The sequence below is a fragment of the Rhinatrema bivittatum genome, chromosome 3 (assembly GCF_901001135.1).
Source record: "Rhinatrema bivittatum chromosome 3, aRhiBiv1.1, whole genome shotgun sequence".
NCBI lineage: Eukaryota > Metazoa > Chordata > Amphibia > Gymnophiona > Rhinatrematidae > Rhinatrema > Rhinatrema bivittatum.
In genome coordinates, this window is record NC_042617.1 from 239903359 (window position 1) to 239922168 (window position 18810).

Genomic DNA, 18810 nt, shown 5'->3' on the forward strand with positions numbered 1-18810 from the left:
CCCTGTCTAAACCCCCATCGCCCTGTCGGGATAAACCCCCGCCTCCCTGTAAGGAGCCCGCGTAAATCCCCGCGCGCCAGCGGGCCTCATGCGCGCCGGGCCGCGACCTGGGGGCGGGTACGGAGGGCGCGGCCACGCCCCCGGGCCGTAGCCACGCCCCGTACCCGCCCCCAAACCGCTGCCGACACGCCCCCGCAACGCCGCGCGCTCCGGCCCCGCCCCCGACACGCCTCCCGACACGCCCACTCCGAAAACCCCGGGACTTACGCGAGTCCCGGGGTTCTGCGCGCGCCGGTGAGCCTATGTAAAATAGGCTCACCGGCGCGCAGGGCCCTGCTCGCGTAAATCCGCCCGGTTTTGGGCGGATTTACGCGAGCAGGGCTCTGAAAATCCGCCCCTAAATATTTAGATGAAAGGCAGAATAGGGGAGATATGATTGAAAAATTAAATACTTCCAAGGCATAGGAGAAGGGCCTCTTTCAATAGAAAGGAGGTTCTGGAACAAGGGAGTCATGAGATAAAGGTGAAATAAAATAGACTTAAAAGTCATCTAAGATAATATTTCTTCACAGAAAGGATGGTGAATGCATGAAGCTGTCTCCTACTGGAGGTGATGGAAACAAGAAATATCTGAATATAAGAAAGCAAGGGACAACAAATTACTCTTTTTTTTCCTGAAGTAGAGATGGCAAATCACTTAGATGAGCTAACCTCAAAGGGAATTCCCAGAGTAATTGACCTGATTAAAAATAGTACATTTATTTCTCAGGATTAACTTTGGGCGAACCTGTAAAATGAGTTTTTAGACAATTAAGTGGGTTTGAACTAATTTAAGTCTTATTGAAAAGTGTAGTGTCTGGGGTATATAAAGAGTTAATTGGTACGTGCCACACCTATAAATTCAGATGCAAGCTGATGTGAGAGAGCGATATGTGGGTACAGTTATTAGTATCTCAATGGGTAAATATGTAGAAAAATGTATCTTTTATCTATTACATCTGTCACTGAGTTAGTATAAGATTCTATACAATCCTATCTCACTCCAGTGTTATTTAACTAGGATTTGACCTAATACCCCTAACATGTGTTAGAGGGGATGCAGTGACAAAGTTTCACTCAAACACCTAAATTTAGGGCTTTTGGTTCAGGGTATTATAATTGGGTGGATTAATGAGATTATTATATCTCCTCTCTCTCCAAATTTCTAGTACTTATAAGTTTCTTCCTTGGCTGTTTTTGTAATACCTGCTTAAAAATGTAAGGTCTAGAAAAAATCAGACTGCTAAAATTATCTTGGCTGTTACAACAGAGATACTATGTATTCTATTATTATTTAATGCCCATTTCTTTTCTCTGCTTACCATCCAGCCGTACCTGTCTTGTGCTATCCTAGTGTATAGCATCTGTACTACTAAGTTTGGCCAGCGATAACTGAATAGAATTGTTATAAACAGGGCCGGTGCAAGGGGATTAGGCGCCCTAGGCACCTTCTGCCTTGCGCTACCCTATCCCCCCCACCCCCGGGTAACACAGACAGACAGACACACAGACACACACACACACACCCGGGTTGCACCCTCCCGGACGCAGCCCCGACTCCAATTTCTCACAAGCGGTGGTGGCAGCAAAGAGGAGTGGAGATTGTTGCCGCTACTCGTGTCCCCTAATGGTCGGCACCCTAGGCCCAGGCCTAGGCTCGCCTAGTGCTTCCGCCGGCCCTGGTTATGAAGACGATAGCATGTTTACTGGTAAATATGGAGCTTCTCTTTTATGTGTTGTCTTGCAAAGGAACATGCAGTACTGTACTTTATCATAGAACACAGTAATAAAAAATAGCCTCAAATGATCTAGCAAATGTACTTTATACCATACTTCCCTCTCCTTTTCCACCACTTCTTTTGACAGACATCGTTTCGGCTTAGTTTTAATCTGACTGCTGTGTTCAATCCATTTGGCTCAGTAGGTTCCGGTAGTGAGCAGTGTGAGCAGGGCAGCAGCTTTCTCCATTTGCTCAGCCTCAGTTTCTTCTTATCTTGTGCTATTAGGCAAAACTACTTTAGGATTAAAGACGCAATAACAACTTGTGCCATTTGATTGAAATGTGGTGCATGACTTGACTGAGAAAAAGAAACTGCAAATTAAGCATATGAAGTTTGTAGAATGCTATGGAGAGAAAAAAAAACAAAAAAGAGAAAAGCACAGGTCAGAGCCCTACCAGTCATCTACAAAACACCAATTTGTTTCTGCTGTTTCTCTACAATGTGTATGTGCTTGTGGCTCAAGTAATGGCATCCTGGCCATGCCCAGGGAGCTGAGCTGAGCTGCGCTGCGCAAGGATTTGCTGCCTGAGCAATGAAAGCAATGATAAAATAATCTCACTTAATGCTGCTATTCCTCCAGGGATTAGATACTCCAGATTGAAATGCAAACTCCACACCGGGAATGGGATGAGGGAGAGGGGGAAGAGCTAAAGGAAGGGTCTCAGTGGCACTCAAAAATGTCTGATCAGTAGGGCCCAGATTTAAATTTTGGGCATAAGGAAGACAACCTAAAGTACAAAAACTCCACCCTTCTGTTTGTCTGCCCAGTTTTGAAACAATGCATGTTTTACTCAAAGATGGACATATTCTGCAAGGGGGAAAAAAAATGAACAGAAAAAAATCTGTGCACACATTTAAAGCCTTGTGGAACTTTAGCCCAGAATTTACATTTTCATTTTGGGACAATAGCCCTGCCGTGCTTTATGCTGAAGCTTTTGAGGGCATTTTTAATACACTCTGCCTTGCTAGCCATGGAGTTTGCTTTTAAAAATCCCAAGGCGGGCTGGTGCCATGGGGATTCTTTACCCCATGTACTTTACAGATGCAAATGTATGAAGGGTAAGAAATTCATAGAAATTTCAAACTGTAACCCCCTGGATATACATTATCAGACCTTTTCTCATTCTATCCCAGTGCTGCCCTTTATCCCCCACATGGGGGGGGGGGGGTAATTATCAAAGTTTTTTTTCTGGGTGAACACCCATTTACTGGTGCAAATTCCTTTGAAAATTGTAACCTTTTTGAACAATATTTTCCGATGGATTTTATTCTCTTCCTGAAGATATAGAAATCGAACCTAAGAAATGCAAGACTGGATCAAACCAAAGGTCCATCAAGCCTAGCATCCTGTTTCCAAAAGTGGCCAATCTTGTTCACAAGTATCGGGCAGGATCCTAGAGAATAGGTCCAATTCTTTTTGTTCATAACCAGAGATAAGCAGTGGCTTTCCCAAGTCTACATGGCTAATAATGGTTTATGTACTTTTCCTCCAGGAACGTTTCTAAACCCTTTTTAAATGCAGCTGTGATAACTTCTTTCACCATATCCTCGGGCAACAAATACCAAACGTTTATTCTCTAATTTGTTTTGAATGTGCTATCTATACTTCATGGCATGTCAGTAGTCCTAGTACTATTTGAAAGGGTAAATAACTGTTTACCCATTCCACCCCACTCAAGATTTTATAGACTTTTGACAGCTGCCTTTTCTCCTGGCTGAAGAACCCTAACCTGTTAAGCCTTTCCTCATAGAGGAGCTGTTCTATTCCCTTTATTATTTTGTTTGCCTTTCTCTGTACCTTTTCTAATTCCACAATATCTTTTTAGAGATTGGGCAACCAGACCTGCACACAATACTCAAAATGCAGTCACACCATAGATCGATACAGAGGCATTATGATATCCCCCATTTTGTTTTCCTTTCCTTTCCTAGTAATTTATGACATTCTATTTGCTATTTTTGACTGCTGCCACACACTGGACTGAGAATGTCAAAATATCATCCACAATGATTCTGTGATCCTTTTCCTGAGTGGTGACACCTAATATGGAACCCAATATCATGTACCTCTAGCCTGGATTATTTTTCCCTATATGCATCACTTAATCACATTAAATTGAATCTTCCATTTAGATGCTCAGTTTCTCAGTCTCAATAGGTCCTCTTGCAATTCCTCACAATTGGCTTGTGATCTGAAAGCTTGGAATAATCTGCTGAATGTGGACTGGAGTATCCCTTCTGCGGAATCTATGAGAAGAAGAGTGAGCGTGGTTGCTCTTCAAGGAGCTCTGCTCAAACAAATGGCAATGGAGCCCATGAGGGAGAGTGTGATATTCTATCTAGTGTTCATTAATGGTGATAATGTCTCTAGTGTTTGGGTAGGGGCTCACCTGAGCATCAGTGATTATCAGATGGTATGGTTCGATATTGTGAACAGGATACAGAAAAGTCACACAAAGACCCGAGCTTTGAATTTCACAAATACAGATTTTGTCAAAATATTGATGTACCTGGAGGAAGAACTGAAAGACTAGGAATAAATGAGTGAAGTAGAACAGTGGTCTAAATTAAAAGGAGCTATTACAAAACAACAAATCTATATGTTAGAAAATTAACAAGAGTAAGAGAAAAAAGAAACTGATCTGGTTCTCAAAGGAGGTGGCTAAAAAAATGAAGGCAAAAAGAACAGTGTACAAGAAGTATAAAGGATCCCCAAAAAGGGAACACAGGGAAGAATGTCTATTAAAACTGAGGGAGACAAAAAAAGAAATAAGTGAAAGGATTGCCAAAGAGGTAAAGCAAGGTGACAAAACATTTTTCAGATATATCCGAGAAAGAAGGGAGGCCAGAAGTGGTATAGTGAAATTGAAAGGTGACGAGGAGCAATGTACAGAGAGAGACAAAGAAATGGTAGGAAATATTAAACAAAACCAGTTCGATGTTCACAAAAGAAGACATCTGAGAAGGACCATTGCTGGTTGACATGAACATAGATGGGGATAAAGTAGACAAAAATTACATTTACAGAACAGAATGTATGGGAAGAGCTAGGCAAACTGAAAGTGGACAAGGCCATGGGGCCAGATGAGGTACAACCCAGGATACTGAGGGAGCTCAGAGATGTGCTGATAGGTCCGCTAACCTGTTCAATAGATCCTGGAAACGGGAGTGGTGCTGCGGGATTGGAGAAGAGCGGTGGTGGTCCTGCTTTACAAGAGTGGTAGCAGAGAGGAGACTGGAAACTTCAGGCCAATTAGCATCACCTTGGTGGTGGGGAAATTAATGTAGATGCCCTGAAGAAAAGGATAGTGAAATAAATACAATCGGGTGGGTTACTGGACCTGAGGCAGCATGGATTTACCAATGGAAGGTCCTGTCAGAGAAATATGATTGATTGTTTTTTATTTGGTGACTAGAGAATTGGATCGAGACAGAGTGCTCGATGGGATCTACTTGGATTTCAGCAAAGCTTTTGATAAGGTCCTGCATAGGATGCTTGTGAATAAAATGAAAAGCTTGGGAGTAAGCGCCAAGGTGATGACATGGATTATAAACTGGTGGGCTGTTAGGAGACAGTGTTTAATGGTAAATGGAACCTACTATGAAGAGAGAACCATGTTAAGTATAGTGCCACAAGGGTCAATGTTGGGACTAGTTCTGCTCAATATCTTTGTGAGTGACATTGCGGAAGGGATAGAAGATAAAGTTTGTCTGTATACAGATGGTACTAAGATCTGCAACAGAGTGAACATGCCTGAAAAAGTACAAAGAATGAAAAGTGATTTAAGAAAGCTTGAAACGTGGTCAATTTTGGCAACTGGGATTCAGTGCCAAGACGTGCAGTCATGCAGCTGAGATACAGTAATTCAAAAGAGCTGTATGTGATGGAGGGTAAAGGACTGATATGCATGGACCAAGAGAGGGTTCTTGGGGTGATAGTGTCTGGTGATCTGAAGATGGCAAAGCAATGTGACAAGGTGATTGCTAAAACCAGATGAATGCTGGACTGCATTGAGAGAGGAATAACCAGTTAGAAAATGGAGGTGATAATGCCCTTGTATAGGTCCTTGGTGAGGCCTCACGGCATACTGTGTTCAGTTTTCAAAAAGGATAGAGACAGGATAGAGGTGGTCCAGAGAAAGACGACTAAAATGGTGTGGGTCCATATCGGAAGACTTATGAGAAGAGGCTGAAGAATCTAAATATGTATACCCTGGAAGAGAGTGGGTGCAGGTGAGATATGATATAGATCTTCAGGTACCTGAAAGGTTTTAATGATACATGAACTTTGAACCTTTTCCATTGGAAATAAATCAATAGAACTAGGGGGGTCATGAAATGAAACTCCAAGGGGGATGACTCAGAACCAATGTCAGGAAATATTTCTTCATGGAGAGGTTGGTGTATGCCTGAAATGTTCTTCCAGAGGAGGTGGTGAAAATGAAAACAGTTAAAGAATTCAAAGGGGCATAGGATAAACAATGTGGATCCCTGAAGGCTAGAGGATAGAAATAAAGAAGGTGCATAGGAGTAACTTGCTGGTGCACTGGTTACCACCCTTAACCCTACTATTAACCAATAAGCCTTGATGCTTTTGAGGCAACTGCAACATAGCTTTTCTCTTTGATGGCAGGGGAAAAAGGGGAATTGGATTCAGAAAACAACCAATGAGGGCCCTGATTTTTACGGTCTTGGGAAATAAGCATGAGGGTAACCTGCACAGAGAGGAGGTTACTACCTTTAACAGAAGGCATGGAATTGCTACCCTTAACCATTAAGCCTTGATGTTTTTGATGCAACTGCAACATCGTGCTCTGCTCTGACAGCAGGGGTGGGGTATGGGAGGGGTGGAGGATGGGAGGGAAGTGGAAGAAGAATTGGATTCAGATGACAACCAACATGGGCCCTTTCTTTTATGGTCCGGGGTACTGATATGCAGAAATAAGGAAGCACAGGATTGCTTCAATTAAGTCCATAAGCAAAGCACATCAAGCAGCACTGTCTGAATCTTGAAGAAGACTCATCACCCAATAAAAATGTTGCTAGCAGTAATTTTTAGAGATGTGATTTGGCCAAACCTTTTGGTTCTGCCTCGTTATCAGCCTGCCGTGGGAAATTTTGTTTCCCGCGGTTTGGGCCAATTTGTTTTCAGCTGTCCCGAACCGAAAAAAAAACCCAAAACACCCCAACCCTTCAGATTTACCGTATTTTTCGCTCCATAAGACGCACTTTTTTTCCCCCAAAAGTGGGGGGAAAATGTATGTGCGTCTTATGGAGCGAATATAAAAAAAAAAACTAAAAATCTAACAACCCCCACCCACCCTCCTGACTCCCCCAAGACCTGCCGACTTAATTAGCTACAACCCCCCACCCTCCTGACTCCCCCAAGACTTGCCGACTTAATTTACTACAACCCCCCACCCCCCTGACCTGCCAAACATCCCTGGTGGTCCAGCGGGGGGTCCAGGAGCGGTCCGGGAACGATCTCCTCGGCTTCGGCCGTCGGCTGCCAGTAAACAAAATGGCGCCGACGGCCCTTTGCCCTCACTATGTCACTGGGACCGACCGCTGCTATTGGTCGGTCTCAGTGACAGAGAGAGGGCAAAGGGCCGTCGGCGCCATTTTGTTTACTGGCAGCCGACGGCCGAAGCCGAGGAGATCGTTCCCGGACCGCTCCTGGACCCCCAGGGACGTTTGGCAGGTCAGGGGGGTGGGGGGTTGTAGTAAATTAAGTCGGCAGGTCTTGGGGGGGGTCAGGAGGGTGGGGGGTTGTAGCAAATTAAGTCGGCAGGTCTTGGGGGGGGTCAGGAGGGTGGGGGGTCGTAGTAAATTAAGTCGGCAGGTCTTGGGGGGGTCAGGAGGGTGGGGGTTGTAGCAAATTAATCGGCAGGTCTTGGAGGTGGGTCAGGAGGGTGGGGGTTGTTAATTTAAAGGGTTGGGATGGGGGTTTTTTTTGGGGGGGAGGGGTTCCCAGAGAAAGAAAAGTTTTCTGATCTGGGGAGTGGACCGAAATGGCCCTCCCCAGACCCGAAAACAAAATGGGGAGAAAAAAAAAAGCTATGCACTCCTCTAATTTGCTCCATAAGACGCCCAGACGCAGAGCCGGTTTAGCACAAATTTTTTTTTTTATTATTTTCCCCCTCTGAATCCTAGGTGCGTCTTATGGTCAGGTGCGTCTTATGTAGCAAAAAATACGGTAATTATTTACAATTCCCCCCTCCCGACCTCCCCCCAAAACTTGCCTAAAGTCCCTGGTGGTCCAGCAGGGGTCCCAGGAGCGATCTCCCGCTCCCGGGCTATCGGCTGCCAGTAAACAAAATAGTGCCAGTGGCTCTTTGCCCTTACCATGTGACAAGGGCTATCGGTGCCATTGGCCAGCCTCTATCACATGGTAAGAGCAATAGACGGCTGGTGCCATCTTAAAAAATGGCGCGGGCCATCCATTGCTCCTACCATGTGACCGGGGCCCACCAATGGCACGATAGCCCCTGTCACATGGTAAGGGCAAAGGGCCATTGGTGCCATTTTGATTTGTGGCAGCCGACGGCCCGAGAGGGGGAGATCGCTCCCGGGACCCCCGCTGGACCACCATGGACTTTAGGTAAGTTTTGAGGGGGTCGGGAGGGTGGGGGATTGTAATTAATTAAATCTGAAGGGTTGGGGTGGGTTTGGGATTTTTTTGTTTTTATGTGCCCTTTCTCCCCCCCAAAAAACGTTAAGAAAACCACATGAAATTTTGTGGGTTTTCCTATCATTTCAGGGCCCCCCCGAACTGTGATGAAATAGGAAATATTGTCTATATTTCCTATTTCATCGCAAACGAATGCACATCCCTAGTGATTTTGTATATGGATTATCATAAGGCTTGGGGGATAACTGCACGGAGTGGCAGTTGCTACCCTTAAGAGAAACATGGGGGTAACCTGCATGGCACAGCAGATACTGCCATAAGGAGCTTACTGGGCAGACTGACTGGACCATTTGGTCCTTTTCTGCCATCATTACTATGTTACTATAGTTTATATTACATTTTCCTGGTTGTCATTTGATTTGATTCCTGTGAACTGTCACTCTCGAAGAGCATTTCTGGCACAAGTATCTCTCCAACACCCTTCTGAATAAAGACCAAAGCAAAGATTTTATTTATTTTTTCTATTATGGGCTTGCTTCCCTGATACCATTTTTACCGCTTGCTCATCTAGTGGTCCAGCCAACTCCCTCACAGTCTTCTTGCTTTAAATTTACTTGAAGCTTTTATTTTGAGTTTTTGTCTCTCTGGTAAGCTACCTTTTTTTTTTTTTGGCCTGCCTTATTAATACTTAAAATCTAATTTGCAAGTGCTTATGCTATTTCTTGTTTTCTTCATTTGGATCCACCTTCCAGTTTTTGAAAGATGTTCTTTTAGCTTGAATGGCCTCTTTCGCCTCCCCATTTAAGCATGCATTGCTGATAGTCATTTGATTTTCTTTCTTCCTTTTTTAATGCATGGAAAACATTTAGTCTGGGTTGATAATTTTGAAATTAAACAAGCAGATTTGTGGACTTTAGCACAATTGTTGCCCAGGTTTACCTAGAACTTAAGTCTAGTCCTAAATCTGCAATTCCATAGAAGTGAATGCTTATGAAGAATCTCACTTAGTAGGACAGGAAGAGAGTGACTTGCTAATTTCCTCTTGAGACCAGTAAGAAATGGCCTTTTTTGAAAGCCTTTCAGTATCTTCGGGAAGTGCCTGCCATATTTGTATTAAAACTGGTAGGCCTCTAAGCTATACTTTTTTGTACCTAGTGTTTCACAGAGAGATTGTCTTAAAATATGTTGAAATTCAGCATAAATTAGTTCTTCACCCGTTGGGTGCTATGATAGCTACTATTGGCTGATGTCTGGAGATTCTCAGACAATCTCTGCTCTAAGATGTAAGGACTCTTGTTTTTTTGGTCTGACTGTTGCAGTCCTGGCATAGCTGAGAAGACTGCTGTATTTTTGTCAGCTGGGACTATAACAGAAAAATGTTTATGAAAGCACTGCCTTTCCCCATGAGGGAGCTTTGAATACTGTTTGATGTATGTTGCTAAGATGCAAATTTGAATATGGAAGCAGCTTCTTAATTGGGGGCTGCCTTGTTGCAATTAAACTTAATGCTTCAGAACTTGGCAGTGTAGGAAAAACTTGATTTTCCATTAAACAATTTGTGTGTTTTCTGACTAGTTGCCATTCTGAAATGTAATTGTCCTCGATTGATAAGTTGCTGGCCCCTTAACTCCCACTTTTTTTTTTTTAAATGAAATTCAATGTTTGGCAAAGAATTAACAAGGGTAGATAGTCTAGAATTTGCTGTGCATTGCTTAAAAAGTCATGACAAACATACATTACATACCTACCGACAAGCAACTCTGCACGCCAAACGTGACTTCTACGCAGCAAAAATCCACAGCTACAAATTCAATCCTAACGCTTTATTCTCCTTCGTTGCAGATCTCACAAAATCTCCCTTTCCATCCTCCCAAGAAGAAAATAGCATAGAGAAATGTGAGAAACTAGCAGATTACTTTAAGAATAAAATCTCCCAAATTCTTACTCGGCTCCCCTCCAATCCTGCCCCCACAGACCCACTACCTATTGACAATAAAATTAATCTCGGCTCCCTTGACCTCACCTCCTCGAAGGAAGTTGAATCCATACTAAAAAAGATGCGACCAGCCACTCATATCGCAGATGCCATCCCATCAAAAATTCTCCTCATCATTCCTTCCGCCATTGCAAAGCCTATAGCAGATATTATAAACTGCTCCATCACCACCGGGAAAGTCCCCGAACCACTGAAACTTGCCATCGTGAAGCCACTACTGAAAAAACCCACCCTCGACCACAATGACCCAGCAAACTACAGGCCCATCTCCAATCTGCCTTTTATATCCAAAATCATGGAGAAGGTGGTTAACACGCAACTCACTGATTTCCTAGAAGAAAACAATATCTTACATCCCGGTCAATATGGCTTTCGTCAAGACCGAAGCACCGAAAAACTCCTGCTTGCAATAACAGACACCGTCCTCAAAGGCATGGACCACGGTCAATCATATATACTTGCCCTCCTTGATATCTCTGCCGCTTTCGATACCGTGAACCATCAAATCCTAATATCACGGTTAGCGGAGATAGGCATCTCAAATACAGCCCTATCCTGGTTCTCCTCATACCTTGACCACAGAAAGTACCTAGTCAAGCTTGATAACTTTGAATCCGCTCACATTCCCCTCACACAAGGCGTACCACAAGGCTCCTCTTTATCGTCCACCCTCTTCAATATATATCTACTCCCACTCTGCCACTTACTCTCTAAACTAGGACTAAAATTTTTCTTATATGCAGACGACGTACAAATACTCATTCCCATTCGGAAATCCCTTACTGAAACCCTGCAATATTGGGAAACTTGCCTGACATCCATCAATTCTCTCCTCTCCAATATCCACCTTGCACTCAACGCCTCTAAAACAGAAATCCTTATCCTAACAAATCAACCAATCGACTCGATCCACCAAATGATTCAAAACGCCTCACAAGCTCACACACTACCGCCCAGTGTCAGAGATTTAGGAGTTTCCCTAGACAATCAGCTAAGCTTCAAATCACACATTAAATCACTGCTAAAAGGGGGCTTCTTTAAACTTCAAACCCTCAAAAAACTGAAGCCCCTCCTCCACTCCCACAACTTCCGCACTGTTATGCAAACCACCATATTATCTAAAATCGACTATTGCAACTCCCTTCTCATAGGTCTCCCAGCCTCCACTATTAAACCCCTCCAAATCCTCCAAAATGCTATGGCTAGAATCTTAACAAACACCAGGAAAACTGACCACATCACTCCCATACTACAAGATCTCCACTGGCTCCCCATTTCCTACCGTTCCCAATACAAAACACTTACTATCCTCCATAACACATTATACAAAAACAACTCCCCCTGGCTTGAGGATATGCCACATTTCCGCCAAACTAATCGCCCCACCAGAAACTCCCTCGCTGGCACCCTCCAAACCCCTTCACTCAAAATTGGGCACCTTACTACTACCCAGGACAGAGCCTTCTCCATTGCGGGTCCTACCCTCTGGAACTCCCTTCCTGCTAAACTCCGCTTAGAACCGTCCCTGAGCCATTTCGGGAAGTGCCTGCCATATTTGAACAGGCATACCCCAACTCCTCCCAATCCTAGTCATTTGTCATGCCTCGAACTTACTCAGCTCCCGCTCAGCCTACACACCCTCTCCTCAGCCTCCCCCTCACCATCCTAACTCCCCTTGCTCCCTTACCTTCCCAGCTCCCCCCTTCTCCCTTCCATTCTAGCTCCCCCCCTGCTGCCTCTCCCCTACCCCTCCCCTCTCTTCCTCCAAACAGCCTTTCCTTGAAAGTGCCATTGCCTTAACGTTCTCTTATACCCCTACCCCCTCCTCTCCTTTCCCCTCCTCGCTCCCTCTTCCCCTTCTCCCTGCCCCTGCATTTAATATTGTAAATAAGTTCATATGTTAAGCTCTTAAGTGCACATGCATCCTTAACATCCTGATGCATACCTAAACTTAACATGGATAATCATTATCCAGTCCGTTTTACAAAGTTGTATCCCTGCTCGTTGACTCTCTCTATCCTTGTTCCTCGTTCATTGTAATATCGTTGACTCTCTCTATCCTCGTTCATTGTAATTTCCTTTCTCAGTTAATTGTGAACCGACATGATGTGTCCTACAAATGCCGGTATATAAAAAGTGTTAAATAAAATAAAATAAATAAATGACTTCAAAATGGAAATGAGTCAGAAAATGGCAAGCTGAACCAAAATCCTACCCTTATCTGAGCATTTCTTGTGGACTGGGTTTGTCAATCTCAAATAGGAATTGGATAGAAATGATCTGGCTATTAAAATATGTTCTTCCAGTTTTCTTCTTCTTTAACCACCTTTCATGTCCTGACAACCTAGTGACTCAGATTCCTTTGCTTGCTAAAAGTCTGTCTCCCCTATTACCAACCCTTCAGTTGGTAATAGTGGCTGTTGTCTTCCCTCCCACCCAGTGACCAAACAAACATATCACTCCTATGATGAATAATAGCCCTACTGAATAGGAGACATGGGGGCTGATTTACTAAGGTTTTTCTCCCATTCTATGTCTATGGGGAAAATGTTTAGTAAATAAGGGCCATGAATTCCAGAGCCCACAGTTATGGGGTATTTTTTAGCATGAGTTTGTTGTCTCTTTTTTTCTAGTTTGGAAAGGAGGCTAATTTAAATAGTTATACAAAAAAATATTTTTTATATTTTTATTTTTTTATAACTGGGCTGACCTCCTGCCATGGGCAGAACTATCCCATAACACCAATATCGCCTCTGCCACGGAGGTTTCTCCCTTCGCTGTAGTCTTTGGTCGTCAACCTCGCTTACCCACTCAGTGTAACCTCACCTGCAGTCCAATCTACAGCACAAACCATATCCCGGCTCTGGAACCAAGTGAGAGAGCGGCTCTGCCAAGCAGCTGACTGGGCCAAACGCATCACAGACACCCATCATCAGACCGCACCTCTGTTCCTGCCTGGACAAAGAATCTGGCTTAGTACTAAACACATCTGGCTATGCTTGTCTTCCCAACGGCTAGCTCCCAAATTTATTGGTCCATTCCCCATCCTTCGATGTATAGGAGCAGTCACCTACCAGCTGAAACTTCCAACTTCCATGGGAATTCACAACACTTTCCATGTGTCGCTACTCAAACCCTTGGTCCTATCCTGGCCTTCCCGAAGGCCTCCTCCACTGACGCAACACTCAGAAGAACCTGAAAATACCTTTCAAGTTAGAGAGTTATTAGACATCTGACGCTGTCAGGGCCACATCAAATACCTCCTTTCGTGGGAGGGCTTCGGCCTGGAAGAGAATTCTTGGGAGCCCTCTCACCACATTCTTGATAAAAACCTTCTGCAAGACTTCCATCAACAACACCCAGAAAAACCCAGACCGGTAAGGGGGAGGTTTGAAGGTGGGGGGTACTGTTGCATGTCCCGGCTGTGTGTTTGTTGCGACTGGGCCTGCTCACTTCGGGCTTCCCTCTACTAGCTCCGGTCTCGCTGCTGCAACCAGCTCCCGGCATCCCCGACTCTCACCGCGGCCCTCTCTGGCTTCCTCCATGCCACAGGCCTCACAGCGGAGCTTCCGTTGGGGCTCCACGTCTTCGGCCGCCTCGGCCCCACCCCTAGGTGCGCGCACGGCCAATGTCCTCAGTTTTAAAGGGCCAAGCGGGGGAAGACCGACTCTGATGCATACCAATGACATCACATAGCCCTAGTATAAATAGCGAGGTCCTGTCCCCAGGACCTCGCCTTGGCAATCGGGTCAACACCTTGCTGTACTAGTTTGCTTGTTCCTTGTATCTGATCCTTGTTCCAGCGTCTCCGTGTGTTCCTGTGTCCTTACTCAGGTAGTACCTTCTCGGACTGATCTCTGGTACTGACCTTGGCCTGCCTGACTACTCTCTTTGTCTGCTGCCTGGAACTGACCACTGCCTGCCCGACTACTCTCTTCATCTGCTGCCTGGAACTGACCCCTGCCTGCCTGACTACTCTCTTTGTCTGCTACCTGGAACTGACCACTGCCTGCCCGACTACTCTCTTCGCCTGCTGCCTGGAACTGACCCTCTCCTTATCTATGCTCGGACTGACCTTGATATTGACCCCTGCTTTGGCTGACCACTTCTGGATGGATACTCTGGCTTTGACCCTTGCGCTTCACTCGGGCACTCTCTTCTGGCCTACTGTGACTACCAGACCAACCTGCTTGGATTCCAACCTCGGCCTTCATCTGACTAGACCCGTAGGTGCTGCCTGTCTCGCCCGGAGAGCCTTCCTGAACTGTTACCTCCCTGAGGTCTTCGGAGCTTCCAGTTCGGGTCTATCCATCCTCTCTGTATCAGCCGTGCATCCTTGCTCGTGGTGGGCACACCCCTACGGTACCTCTCTGGGAGACCATCCAAGGCCCACCTAAGTCCAGGCAGTCTGGGTACCCACGGGCTCAACCTGCGGAAACCCTGGAATGTTATTGGCGAAGCTCCAGCTAGCTTCTGTCTCCTCGTGTCTCCGCCTCCTGCACCAGGCCAAGGGTCTACCTCCAGCGCAACAATTTGTCCCAAGGCTCACACTAATTACAAGGAAATATACACTTATTGAATGACGTAAACATATCATTACATCAGGGTTGTGCATCATGGAGGTAATTTTGTAACTGCCTGCACAAATATTGTGCATAATTCAGCAGATACACACATATGATGGTTACATATGTAGGGGGAGGAGCTAGCAATCTGTTATGAATCTGGCTGCTGGATACTCCCGTTGAAGGAGGAGTTAGCATAGAAACATAGAAACATAGAAACATAGAAACATATTATAGCTATACATACTTTGCCACAATTAATGCAAAATAAGTATCAAAGAAGTATTTTATGCATACATTAATTTGTATTATTCACTGTAAATCTTAAAGCTTGAAAATATAGCCTATTTTATTTCATTACCTCACCTGCATAGTGTTTGCTTTTATTTCTTCTTATATAAATCTACAGTGGATCAAAGCATGCATTTCACATTGCTGTCCGGCTTTAGACTTTATTCCTTAAGTATAGTGTCTCCCCAAGGTCTGTCGGTGTCTTTGAATAGCACACCATCTAAACTGCCAAAAGAAAAGACTATAACAAGCATCCAACAATCATGAATAAAAAAACACAGAAAGTCTCCTGTATGTAAATCCAGCCTTTCACTCTACTTAAATTACATCACATTCTAACAATGCCTTAACACTTGTTCGAACAATCAGAATGAATCTAGTTCTTTAGATTCATGCCACTCTGCTGCTGAGAGTTGATGTCAAAGAAAATTATAGATCCAGGTCTTAGGCTTGTCTTTCAATAGTACTGTAATTTTCTCTTTGCAGCCATGTTGTAATGTTCTTGTGAATATTTTATACAGCAGTATAGCACCGGAAAATAGATGCTTCATGGTACATTTTTATATTCAGAGCTGAAAACGTATATGAAGTAATTTAAATTTAAATTAGCAAACTACATTTTATAAATCAAGCTGGTCATGTGGGCAGGAAAATTAAACTGATTGTACTAATGTGGTATGATTGCAGGGTGCCCAATTATATTTCTTTTTTAATTTAAACAGTACATCATATCACAACAGAAAACAGAAACATGGCTAGCGTATGTCAGCTTTTCAATGTACCAGTCTAGTAGGAGGCTAAAAAGCCTGCACTGTGTTATTCCATAAAGCATGCCAAAGATGGAGTACAGAGAACTAAAAGTTCTTGGCAGGCGCCAAGTTATATCTAAAATAACTTTTTTCTCCTTTCAAACCACTCTATACTTGAGGGAGACATACTAACCTAGCTGGAGTTTGGTTAGCTAAGGTTGAAATGTAGATTTAAGGTATTGTGGTGAAGCCAGTGGCGTAGCCAGAATTGATTTTTTGGGTGGGCACAAGGTTAACATGGGTGGGCTGTAGGCATGCAGGTCTACTAGTTGTTTTTTTACTGATAAATAATGCCAAATTATGCAGCATAGCATTCACATCTACGCCTAAGTATGAGGTTTACTTAATGATACAAACATAATTCACGGTGATTTGTGGTACTTTAGCCTTCTTATTATTACGATTTTATACACGGCTCCTACCTGTCCATAAATTTTGAGAGAGCAGTTGTGTTGCTTATATTTAAATTGCTAACATCTCAAAATATAGATATATATTTTTACCTTTGTTGTCTGATCTTTGTATTTTTCTAATCAGTTGGTCCTGGTCTCTTTTTCCCATTTTTTCCCTTATAGCTCATTTCCTAATTCCTTTTCAGTGTCTTTCTTCTATTACTGTCTTCTTCCATTCCACACACACACACACACACACACATACACGCTTTCTCTCACAGACTCCCTCTCACACACTCAAGCTGTCACTCTCATATGCTCTCCCCCCCCCCACAAGCTCACATTCAAGTTCTCACTTTCTCACCCCTCCCCAGGCTTATATTCTTATGCACACACAGACGCACATCCAGGCACCCATTCTCACCCACACACATAAACCCAGACTCCCATTCTCACCCACAAACCCATGCTCCCAGTCTCACCCACACATATTCAAGCTCCCATTCTCATCCATACATATACACATTTAAGGTACTATTCTCACCCACACATACACACATTCAAGCACCCATTCTTATCCACATATTCAAGCTTCCATTCTCACCCACCCACACAAACCCAGGCTCTCATTCTCACCCATATATACACACATTCAAGCTCCCATTCTCACCCACCCACAAACCCAGGCTCCCATTCTCAACCACACATACACACATTCGAGCTCCCATTCACCCACATATTCAAGCTTCCATTCTCACCCACATACACACCCAGGCTCCAGTTTTCACCCACACACACTCCCATTCTCATCCACACATACACATTCAAGCACGTGCACAGCTTCCGCTTTCTCCCCCAGAGCAGGAAGATCAGCTGCCTCTCCTGCTGCCACCGGCCTCCTGCTATCTTCGGGCGTCGGGCCGTACTGCCCGCCGAACTTCCTGTCGGGGGGGGGGGGGGGAGCGGAAGCGCAGCGCACAACGTCCGCTTCCTCCCTCCCCCCCCCCAAGCAGGAAGATCGGCGGGCAGTACGGCCCGACGCCCGAAGATAGCAGGAGGCCGGTGGCAGCAGGAGAGGCAGCTGATCTTCCTGCTTTGGGGGAGAAAGCGGAAGCTGTGCACGGCGCTTCCGCTCCCCCACCCCCAAACAGGAAGTTCGGCCGGCCGTTTGGTCCGAAGATAGCAGGAGAACGGGTGGCAGCAGGAGAGGCAGCTGATCTTCCTGCATTGGGGGGAGGAAGCGGAAGCTGCACGCAGCGCTTCCGCTCCCCCCCCCCCCCGAACAGGAAGACCGGTTGGCCATACGGCCGCAGCAGCGCTTCCCCATGTGTGCCGTGATGGCGCGCGAGGCGTGGGTTCTCTTGTTCGCTGTCGCGGGGATGGGATCCCATGACAGCCTTGCAGTTCCGGTGCCAGTTGGGTGGGCCTGGGTCTAAGTTGGGTGGGCACCTGCCCACCCAGGCCCACCCGTGGCTACGCCACTGGGTGAAGCATTTTTTGATAGTGCATCTGCGAGCTGGCAACCATATGAAAAATTAAAATTGTGATGGAAATAAATATTGCCCCCAACATTCAGCTTCATTTACTGAAATCATCTAGGCACGAAACCCGAATGCATGGAGTGGTTCTATAATGAGGCAAGGTGAGGTGGCCACTTCAGGCGGCAAGATTTTGAGGTGGCAAAATTGTCCTCTGAAGCTTTCCAGCCACAGTCGTCTCACCCTTCATTCAGGCAAACTCTGGCGGCAAGAAAACCTGCAGTGCTGGTGGCTTGGAGCAGCGCCATGCTGGCAGGGATTCCCACTCCCCGCCAGCTAAAGGACGATCCAGCAGCAATGGTGTACTAAGAGGGGGTATGGCCCACCCCAGGTGACAGCCAGGAGTGGGGTGCCAGCTGGGAAGTCGGCGGCCATGAGCAGAGCCCATCCCACTGGTGGTGGAAGAAGAGGGAGGCCTCCGGGCCGTGAGCGGTGGAAGCACGGCCGGTGGAAGCAACGGGTCTGGAGCTGGCAACTGCATAGCCTTTTCTTCTAGGTGGCCTAGAAGAGGAAGTGGTGGGTCGCTCGAGTGGAAAAAGGAAAAGTCATGCAGTCGTCGCCCGAAGCAGAAGGAAGATCAGCACGTGTCCCGGGTAGCACAAAGAGGCAGCATTAGCATTTGCACATGGAGCAGCAACAGCGCTGTCCCCCCTCCTCACTGCAAGTGCAGGAAACGGAGCCGCAGCACCCCCTGCACGGCCTCAAGGAAAATGAAGATACCCTGTCTGTCGCGGGGACTGAAAGAGGAAACTGCTGCTGTACTTCTGA

General features: G+C 45.4%; 1 protein-coding gene across 6 annotated transcripts in view; it reads left to right on the forward strand.

The window, feature by feature from the left end:
* SLC8A1 (solute carrier family 8 member A1) overlaps positions 1–18810 on the forward strand; it is a 1139344-nt gene that overhangs the window by 731637 nt on the left and 388897 nt on the right. The gene's annotated exons all lie outside the window — the stretch shown is intronic.